Below are 9,115 nucleotides of genomic sequence, written 5' to 3' on the forward strand. Positions count from 1 at the left end.
TGTTCTAAAATCATTCATTTCTTGATAAGATTTATTTTTATTGTTAAATGTACCACAAAGGAACTTCACATGACATTTAAAAATTAAATATTTTGCTTAGGGATCTTCTGAATGCTTAACAATAGTGCCCAAAGATTACGAAACAAATATCCTGGCTTCATGTGTGATCCAGTGACTGTATCTCACAAACTTTTTTCATTCGTTCTATCATCTCAACTATTCCACTCTATAATTTTCACTGTTGAAGCTAAACTGTTCTTATGGTTGGTGCACCACAGATATGCTTCGTTGTACCTATAGTAAGCACAGCCAATTTACAGAAATCAGCAGTTTGCCATTAGTATTGAAAATACTTCAAAAAGACGATTTTGAACCACCAGTGCTGCACATCAAGATGTCAGCTTCAAAGAGTAGGTCTGCATTATTTCCCGAGAGCCCTAGAGCTATTGATATAGTTCCATTTACAACAAAAAAACTCAACCAAAGGATCTCAGATTCAGGAAATCTGAAACAGAACGAAGAAAAGCAAGAAACATGTAGCAGGTCAGACATCTGTGGAATGAAAAAGACAAATGAAAGTTTCAGGCATAATACTTTGTCAGAACCGAAAGCATCATATAGGATAGAGAATGAGAAACCACTGTATGGCTGACTTGAGGCACTGAACCTCGTCTGTGACGGTAATTCAGCTTCAACTTACATTATTCTTAAGACTGGGCTCTCTCCAGAGGCATCCTTAGAGTTTAAAAAAAACTGTTGATGGGACTTGAGGTATTCAGAATGCAGTAGGGTCATTTTCACCTTCATTAGCAGTGTGCTAAAGTAAATGTGCCGTAACATGAAAGGAAAGTAACAAAACAATTACTGCAGAATTCCAGAAACTCCTGACGAAGAAAATCAAGGAGTATAAACACCATCAAATTGAAGAGCAATTTTGCACGGTGAAAAAAATATCTAATGATAAGGAAGGATTCTGTGTGGAAAATAAATAATTCAAGACCAAGCAGAATCTGAAGCATGGGAACTTTAAAATGTTCTTCCTTGAACTTGTGCAAATGCAAAAAGATGTGAACTGGAGATGATTGTTCCAAATGGAAGCAGGTGGAACAACGGAAATAGCCTGGGCTGAATTAAAAGAAGAGGTAGCAAGGCTGGAGGATAAGTCTGAGTACCAGATGTTCCGCAAGGACTCAGTAATGGCATCATATTCTAGTTAAGCACATGTTTAAAACACAATCCAACAAGGAAACTTTTACCCTGTCTCCACAGGACTAGATTGTTGAGGAGACAATGGGCTGAATATTCCCAGGCACTGAATGATGTGGGCATTGGATATGAAAATTGGGAAAATCATGTGAGATAAGCAGGAAGGAGATTCCCAATGTCTAGAGAAAAAGTCCCATTTTTTTTCTCTAAAATATTGAATGATGAGACAAGATTCTCACTAGTGAGTGATGAGAGGCCTATTTGCATGTATTAACATCTCATGATTACCTAATCCTACCTCATTGACACACAGTTTTCCATTCTCCCACCCGTCAGATAGAAACTAGATGGCAACAATTCCCCAAAAGTGGAAGTCAAAGCAGTAACCTAGCAACTCCAGCTGGTCTCTTGTTCTTCTAGACCTCTATCTTAGACATTACACGCCAACTTTTCAGGACATAGTCCATGGAGGAGTGGGCTGGGGGGAGTGGGGTGATGACATTCACATTACCCACCTTCTAGAAACTCCAGATCACCTTCAGCAAAGCAGGTTGTCAATTACCTGTTGTGCGACATTTCTGAGGCAATTTTCAGGAACTCTGCAGAACAACGCAGGAGAGCTAGCGCTTGATCAGATGCATGGCTGAGCTCCAATGATGGAGCTAGCATCAGAAATCCTAGGACTGGCAGTGGCCAGTACTTCAGCCTAAGGCAAGAGGGAGAATACAATAAGTGTGCTACCATAGCGGCATAATGCATAGATAAGGAGGTGAGTTTGGGAAGATAACGTGAGAAAATTCACTCCGGTTCGCAGACAGAATCCCACGATGTTGTGCCGGCCTATTATCCTACTAAGATGATCTACCTTGCATACCCTACATTTTACTATCTTCCATGTGCCTATCCAAGATTTGCTTAAATGTCTCTAAAGTATCTGACTCCACTACCACAGCCGGCAATGCATTCCACACGCCCACCACTCTGTGTGAAGAACCTACCTCTGATATCTCCCCTATACCTTCTTCCAATCACCTTAAAATTATGCCCCCTCATTATAGTCATTTCCACCCTGGGAAACAGTCTCTGACTATCCACTTTATCTATACCTGTCATCATCTTGTACACCTCTATCAAGTCACCTCTCATCCTTCTTCGCTCCAATGAAAAAAGCCCTAGCTCCCTCAACCTTTCCTCATAAGACCTGCCCTCCAGTCCAGGCAGCATCCTGGTAAATTTCCTCTCCATTCTCTCTAAAGTTTCCACATCTTTCCTGAGGATTGACAGATTTTTAGTGAACCAATCAATATTCAGGTTTCGCTCATGCAATTTCACCACCAGTTTAACACCATGCTCCACACCAGGATGCCACTTCCAGAAAAAATATTGGGGCCCTTGAAAACATGTGTGGAGAACCAATGCCCTGAAAGTGAATGGAAAAGCAATTGTTAGCAAATGAAACAATGGTTCCAAGAATATTGCAAGTAATGAAAGAATAGACAACTTGTAAAATTCAACAGTGAAATATCAATAGGGATTGGGAAGGGCAAGGGCAACATCATAGTCCATTTTTGTTAAAGTCAGAAGTCACACGACACCTGGTTATAGTCCAGTAGCTTTATCTGAAGAACAATCTTTCAGAGTGCTGCTCCTTTGTCAGGTGAAGTCACTTTACCTGACGAAAAAGTAGTGTTTGGAAAGCTTGTGATTTCAAATAAACCTGTTGGACTACCTCCTGGTGTCTTATGACTTCTGACTTTGCCCAGCCCAGTCCAACACCAGTACCTCCACATCATTTTTGTTAAGACTGCAATGGGAGGAGTGCTCTGTCTTTGTCTTTGTTTTGTCCTACAATTCCATTGGTAAAAACCATGAATTCAAGTGATTTGCTGAGTTTCCAATACGGCTAATCATGTAATTTTTCTGTATGGGCCTTGGAATAAAAACAATCCCTCAAGCAGGTTTATTTAATAAGCATAAAATTATTGATCTGTTATAAAACAAAATTTGTTCCATGAAGGAGCAGAATTAGTTAGCGCACACAGATTGTAATATGACAATATAAATTTCTGTATTTCTAAGTAACTCCAAACACAAACATGCAAGCATATATCAATTCACAGTAGAAAAAGAGGAAAAAGAACGGATTTCTTCCTGCAGAGATACACACTGAGAACAAAAAAAAGCTTTTAGCCAATTAGTCCTAAGTTTCAAAGGTAACAAAGGGTGTGTGGAACATTTAGATGGCTGGCATTCAGGCATTCTGACACATGAATATATGGATATCACCAACTTAGACAGATGTCCCTGAAATCTTTGTAAACGTTGCTTGCTCAACAATTACAGAATAAAGAATTCTTCCAGAAGTTCTTCCAGACATCAATTAGATTCACATTGAATTCATAACAAGGATATTTTTCAAAAACAGGAGAGCTAGACTGGGAAGCTCTTTTCCTTGAAGGTAACTCATCTACAATTCGAAAGAAGGGTCATATCGGACTCAAAATGTTAATTCTATTTCTCTCCCCACAGATGCTGTCAGAATTTCTCCTGCATTCTGTTTGCTAATATACTTTTCATTCCCCAGGTTGGCCACAATCTGAAAATCCAAATGATCTCTGAGCATAAACTGAAATCTGACAGTCATAAAGTCTTAGAGTCATAAAGCTGTACAGCACAGAAGCAGACCCTTCGGTCCAACTCATCCATGCCGACCAGATATCCTAAATTAATCTAGTCCCATTTGCCAGCATTTGGCCAATATCCCTCTAAACTCTTCCTATTCATGTACTCATCCAGGTGCCTTTTAAATGGTGCAATTTTACCAGCCTCCACCACTTCCTCTAGCAGTTCATTCCATACACATACCACTCTCTGTGTGAAAAAGTTGCCCCCTTTAAATCTTTCCCCTCTCACCTTAAACCTATGCACTCTAGTTTAGGACTCCCCTGCCCTGGGGAAAAGACCTTGGTTATTCACCCTATCCGTACCCTTCACAATTTTATAAACCTCTTTCAGGTCCCCCCTCAGCATCTGATGCTCAAGGAAAGATAGCCTCAGCCTATTCAACCTGTCCCTATAGCTCAAACCCTCCAAACCCAAAGATTTACCTTTGTAAATCTTTTCTGCACCATTTTCAAGTTTAACAACATCTTTCTGATTGGAGGGTGACCAGAATTGAATGCAATATTCCAAAAGTGGCCTATTCAACTCCTGTACAGCCACAACATGACATCCCAACTCCTATACTCAATGGACTGTCCAATAAAGTGTACCAAATGCCTTCTTCACTACCCTGTCTACCTGCATCTCCACCTTCAAGAAACTATGAACCTGCACTCCAAGGTCTCTTTGCTCAGCAACACTCCCCAGGACCCTTCCATTAAGTGTATAAGCCCTGCCCTGATTTGCCTTACCAAAGTGCAACACCTCACATTTATCTACATTTAACCATTTGTAACTCCTCAGTCCATTGGCCCATCTGATCAATGTCCCTTTCTCCTCTGAGATAACCTTCTTCATTGTCCACTACATCACCAATCTTGTGTCATCTGCAGATGTACTAACCATTCCTCCTATATTCACATCCAAATCATTTATATAAGAGCAATTGACCCAGCACTGATCCTTGTGGCACACGGCTGGTCACAGGCCTCCAGTCTGAAAAACAACACTCCACCACCAACCTCTGTCTCCTACCTTCAAGCCAATTTTGTATCCAAATGGCTAGCTCTCCTTAGATTCCACACGATCTAATTTTGCTAATCAGTCTAGCATGTAGAACCTTGTTGAATACCTTGCTGAAATCCATAAAATGTCTGCTGCTCTGCCTTCATCAACTTTCTTTGTCACTTCTTCAAAAAACTCAATCCCCCAGTTAGTGAGTCATGATTTCTCACAGCACAAAGCTATGTTGATTATCCCTAATCAGTCCTTACTTTTCCAGATACAGGTAAATCCTGTCCCTCAGAATCCCCTCCAACAACTTACCCACCACTGATGTCAGGCTCACTGGCCTACAGTTCTCTTACTTTTCTTTACCATCTTTCTTAATAATGACACCACATTAGCCGTGAACTCAGGCAGCAGCTTCACAGTTAATTAGCCATTATCACAAACATGTAAAATGTCTAGATAATAGTCTAATAACTTTTCATTGATGTTTTTTAAAACAACCAATCCAGATCCTCAGCACTTTAAATAAATCAATGTTTCTGCAATTCTTCTAAAGTCAAATCCATTTTTAAATTAAATATGAAGCATCTTATAACAATTTGAAGTAGAGGTTAAATCAGTACAGATATATAAGCAGATATGATGAGATAATGATATGAGAATCTATATTATTTGTGATGTGGCATTTGGCAACAATGTTTGGCTATCAAATGAAGAATGAAAGTGGTACAGTGGGTACAAAATTAAAATGGAGGGTGTACAGGTATTAGTGTTCAATAACTAGCTTCACTGTGCAGTTGTAATACTCATAGGAAATGCCCTCCTAATTCTTCCAATCTAGAAAAGAGAGAGAGCAATCATTACGTTAAAAGACAAAGTCATTAAAGGATAAGATTAAGCACTTCAATTGTCATACAAAGAGTATTAGGAGAAAGCCTTTGGAATTAGAGTTGCTTAAAACTGAGGAAACATTGGCACATTTCCATCTGTTTGCGAACGTAGATCTTTTAAGCTGAGAAGAGAAGGAACATTACCAGTGATTATTTTTGAATGACAATAATCTTGGTAACATATAATGTTAGATAAAAGATAGTAGAAGGAAATTTTATTTAAATGGCGTTGCTAAGAACAACAAAGTAGTATCAGAAACAGTAGACACAGAAAAAGTTAAATATTAACTGCTAAATGGGCTGTCATTGATTTTATGAACTCCAAGATTATACTGAATTCAAATATATAACAAATTTTATTAAGACAAAAAGGAACATTTTGAAACATAAAGGACCCACCCCCTCAAGGTTCTCTCCCAGCCTTTCCAATACCTCATGGCTCCTTTCCTATCATCTGCCAGCCTTACCCTGGCAAGATCATGGATTCACTTTGTTCTTAAGCCTGCTTCTCCATTTCATGACTTCACATCTGATCTACTTGCAACCTTAACTCCAATATCCTGCCTGACCCCCTGGTTTTGACTCCCTTGTCAATCAAAAATATCCAAGCCATGAATATATTCAATGACTCAGCCTCCAATGCTCAATATGAAAGAGAATTCCAAAGACTGATGATCCACTGAGATAAGCAATTCTTCTTATCTCCATCCTAAATGGGAGACTACTTTATCTTTTAATTGTGCCCTCTAGTGTAGGTTTCTCCATGAGAAGAAATATCCACCAGCATAATCCTATCAAGCCCCTTAAAATCTTATGTACAGTGAGAGTGCCTCTTAAATTTGGAAACTCCAATGTATATAGGCCCTAGCTGCTCCACCTTTCCTCATAAGACAAACCCCTCATCCCAGAAATCAGCTTCATGATCCTTGTCTCAACTGCGTCCTGTACAAACATGTTTCTTTTTAAATAATGAGACCAAAGTGATGGACAATATACTGAGTATGTACCAATTCCCTATATCTTCATAACAATATTTCCCTGCTTATATATACTTCATTTTCTTTAAAACAAAAGATGACATTCTAATTGCCTTCCTAAATAATTGCTGTACATGCATTCTAAATTCTTGTGATTCATAAACAGACACCCAAATGATTTCTGATGGGTTGGGAATATTCTAAAATGCAAGTGATAAATTTTTGACATCTACTATGATTTCAAATGTCACTATAAGGTGCTGTATTGTAGTATAGGTGTGTTATTTTTAATGCAGTGACTCGTCATAGGGATCTGGCCTGCAAAGATATGTTAGCCCTTATATTAGCCATGAGTTAGCAAGTGGTGTCATGCGTGTTTGTATGTTTTCAGTTGAAGAAAGTGCCACAATGCATTGAAATGTAAAGATAAAATGTCTTGCCAGCCACCAGTGTTACCTTTTGTGCTGCAATTTACAAAAAAAACCCGATAGCTCCAGCTGTTGTATAGACGAAGTTTATGGAAATTGAAAGAAAATCATCTGCACCTGCGTCTCTCCATTAATTAACATACACTTTGCTTTGAAATGGAAATGGAACACCATTCTGTACCATTGTTTCAGGCAATGATAACTGTTATGTGAAAGAAACCATGCATTTTTTCTTTTTGGATTATAGACTGGAAAATGGAAGTTAGACTATGCTACATTAGTAAAATACCAGGAGTTTTGCAACTTAAGAATCAATTGGGATTACGTGGTTTATATTTTCAGCTGCATACAACTATATTACTTTTGGAGGAGTGAGGTTGTTATCTTACGGAACAGAGTGGCACCAGGAGTCTTTGAGGCTAAGGAAAAGCTACCAAATGGCAGCTCTTTAATGGCCCAACTGTAACTTAGCATAGACCTGTGAGTGCAGAGACATCCAGAGACTGCAGACAGGAAACCTCTCTCACTCTACCTTATCTGTGATTGAAAAGACAGGAAGCATAGACAAAAGGAAGAACTCTAATACAAGAAAAAACCTGCATCCAACTGATCAGCTTTTTAATTGAAGAACAGTCGTTGTTCTGCAGACAGCATTGTGTCATCACTACAAAAATCAAAAGAACTGTAAGCAATAACGCTCCTGTTTGTGATCTGGACTTTTGATTGACAGAATGTTTATCTGTTTATATTTTTCCACCAATAATATTTGGACCAAACTACCTGTCTTTTGTCTGTCTATATGTGGATGAATTTTGTGTGCTTGGTGTGTTAAAGTGATAAAGACGAATAGATATTAGATTAGAGACCCCTTTTCTTGCTGTCATTTGTTAAAGAATAAGTTTGTTTACAATAAGTTGTTACTTCCCTTTTAAGTGTGAAAGCTTGTGTGAATTTCTATGGACCTGAATGACAGTCTATCAGGCAATTTAGTAATCTTGGCAGTTAACTGAGTATTTACACATATGTGATAACTTCTGAAATAGCTTGAGTTACAGCATACAATTGAGTCACAACATATGCTAGCTGTAGGCATTAAGAATGCTGTGCTACGTCAACATGTTAAAGCAGCAACACAGACAGGAAGGGGACAAAAAAGGATGTGACTGTCACATTAGTGTGGAAGAAGAACGAAGGGTACAAGAAGGATGGGTTAAAGGATGAAAGAGGTCTTGACTATTGCCAAATTGAAACCCTTATCCAGTTAGTCAATGGGGAAACATTAGGGTGATTAGGTGCCATACAATTGTATCCAAAAGCAGTGCAGAGAGCAGAATTAACAATGCTACTCACACCAGTTAAATACATTTGTGAGAACAAAGCAGGATGTATGACCAATACTCTCTGCATGATGTGGATATAGGAAAGACACTTCCATAAAGAAAATCCCTATTGCCTAGGTCTTGAGAAACTGATCCAAGTTCAGAAAGAACTTCAGTACTTGGTGGAGCACAATTTGATTGAACCCAGCCAAACCAGTTAGAGTTCCTCAGTTATGCTTGCACCCAAACCTGAAGATTTAACAAGGCTCTGCACTGATTACAGAAAGGTTAATGAGCTGACTTCTACCAGACTTCCACCTCTAAGACTGTATTGATCAAAATGGCACTTGTAAAACAAAGATACAAAGGCTAAAATTATGTTAGCTAAAGAGATCTCAGCTTATCTCACACCAGCTAATGCTAATTTATGTCATTTGGGTAGCGGAATGCCCAGCTGTCAGAGTGATGTTTACAGTATACAAAATGCCCAACAGTACAACATTGAATCAGAGATAGTAGGAACTGCAGATGCTGGAGAATCCGAGACAACAAGGTGCAGAGCTGGATGAACACAGCAGGCCAAGCAGCATCATAGGAGCAGGAAGGCTGACGTTTCGGGCCTA

This window comes from Rhincodon typus, chromosome 1 (genome assembly GCF_021869965.1).
Source record: "Rhincodon typus isolate 14 chromosome 1, sRhiTyp1.1, whole genome shotgun sequence".
Lineage (NCBI taxonomy): Eukaryota > Metazoa > Chordata > Chondrichthyes > Orectolobiformes > Rhincodontidae > Rhincodon > Rhincodon typus.